The sequence below is a fragment of the Nematolebias whitei genome, chromosome 11, assembly GCF_014905685.2.
Source record: "Nematolebias whitei isolate Nwh7 chromosome 11, NemWhi1, whole genome shotgun sequence".
In the NCBI taxonomy this organism is placed as follows: Eukaryota; Metazoa; Chordata; class Actinopteri; order Cyprinodontiformes; family Rivulidae; genus Nematolebias; species Nematolebias whitei.
Genome location: NC_056508.1, coordinates 8,858,048 through 8,860,267, shown reverse-complemented (window position 1 = coordinate 8,860,267; position 2,220 = coordinate 8,858,048).

Below are 2,220 nucleotides of genomic sequence, written 5' to 3'. Positions count from 1 at the left end.
ACTGGAAGGAAAAAAATCTCAGATACTCGATGTGGTAAAGGAATGAGTCATCTCAGGAAGCTGAGTTGTTTCACAATAAATCCAACACACCAGTTCCTGCATATGAGGACAGCACTTCATCTTTTCATAAGGAGCTTTTTTATATTGCACACATGTGCAGCTAAAGCTTCCAGCTGACAAACACAATGCAGCGAGCTAACAGGCTGATCTGCATCAACAAGCTCACTGGGGGAGAACTGCTCTGACCTGGTCTAGCAAACTGGCCCAGGAATCTAGCTGGGGTGTCCTGTAGGGCCCTGCGCAGCAGCCCCAGCTGTCACAGCAGCCATCCCTGTCCAACCAACGCCTCCTGTCAGTCACCCAGCGGAGGGCCGTCAATCAGGTTGCACTCACGGGGGAGCCGGGAGGCGGGCCGCCAGCCTGACCAAAACAAAGACGTACTTTCATTTCAGTGCCACTACTATTTTCAAAGAATTATAGAGTGGCTCTGATAAGAGTAATGACAAAGGATGAAGAGTGGAAGGGGTGGGGGTCTGACAGGAGGGGGGTGGTAATAGTAAAGAGGTGGGAGAGCTTGATAACATTCACACTTTGCTTACATCTCCCATTTGTGTTGAAGCCCCAGGAAAATCCTGTTAGAGGGAACATGAGGGCTGACTGGAGGTCAGGAGCTGTTGTCAGCTGGGTGTGTTTTTTGGGGGGTGGGGGATTCTTCCTAAATATCCAATTCTCTTTTTTTGATTTTCAAAGTAAATCAAAGAAACAAAAACTGCACTCTGCACTCTGAACTGGACTCTCAATATCAATAAGCCTTCATCAAAAAGACTGACCAGCAGAAGGTGTTCGAGGCTGTGGATTCTCTCCAGGCTTTTGTTGTCTATTTCACACCCAACATCTATTCTACTTACATGTTTAGTCCCTTTTATCAGCACGCAGGTAGGGGATGAGCTTTAATTGAGCTCACACCTTTGGTCTCGACCTGCTTGATGGATCACTTCCATTCGTTCTGTATTTTATATCTAAAAGCTGCAGTGGAGTTACAGGAGGAGGAGGAAAGACCAACAGAGGAGCTTCCAAGCATTATCAGAGATGAAGATCATTTCATCTTTGCTATCTTGTTTGATCTCTTCAGGCTCTGAGAACAATCGACCTCCATTTGGTCACTTTTCTGTCATGTAAACGAGCGACAACTTGAGAGCAAACAGCTCGACCCAAACCTGTCAGAGCAGGACCAACACCTGCCAAAAGAGGAAGAGAATGAAAGAAGTTCCAGAGGCAGGACAAAAGCTGCAGCCCTGAGCTCTTTGTGTTCACAGATGTAGATACTGATTCCATAACATAAGCCTCCTCTTTCTGCTTCTCTTTGCTCTCTAGTTGACCCATTGTTGCTCCTGGACAAATTTGCTTTAGGCCATGTGAACCCCACCTAAATAAATTCCTCCCCTCCTTCCATCTTGACCATTTGTTTTCCTTGTTGCTACTGAAGCAGCTTTTTCTCCTTCCTGTTTAAATTTTGTAAAGAAAATTGCCTGTTAATTTCCATTAAGTAATATGTTTTGTAATACGTAATTACGATAGTAATTAGTAATAAAATTAAATTGGATTAAATGGATGGATTATTAATTAAATTAGTAATACGTCTATCAGACGTCAGAAAGTAAAGCAATCAAATGAATTTTTAAAGTCTTAAATTTTAACTTCAAGCTTGAAATATTCATCAAAGTCACAGTGCAAGTCAGGAAGTAGTTTAACCTCTATGACACCATTCTGTCAGAAAGTTTTAGCTCCACTCGTTCTTTAGAATTCTGAAATTATCTTCTATGTTTTTGGTAAACACACACAAAAAAAAGAGAGACTTCAAACCTTTAAAGGAAGCCTCACAAACTGTTTAAACAGACATTTAGGAGGCAAACAGAAACCTGCTGGCTAAAGGAAATAATAATTTACTTTAAATATAAATAAATATAAATGGAGAAAACATTTAAATGTGTTGTAACAAATTTAAGAACTACTTAGATAATTTACACAAAAATAGATTCTTGGCTTTCAGATGTTATCAGAAATTAAGTGAAACTGTTAAAAAAATATGTTTTACACTAAATAGGAAATGCATACATTATTTTGTTGTAAATGTTTTATATATACACACACACACACACACACACACACACACACACACACACACACACACACACACACACACACACACACATATATATA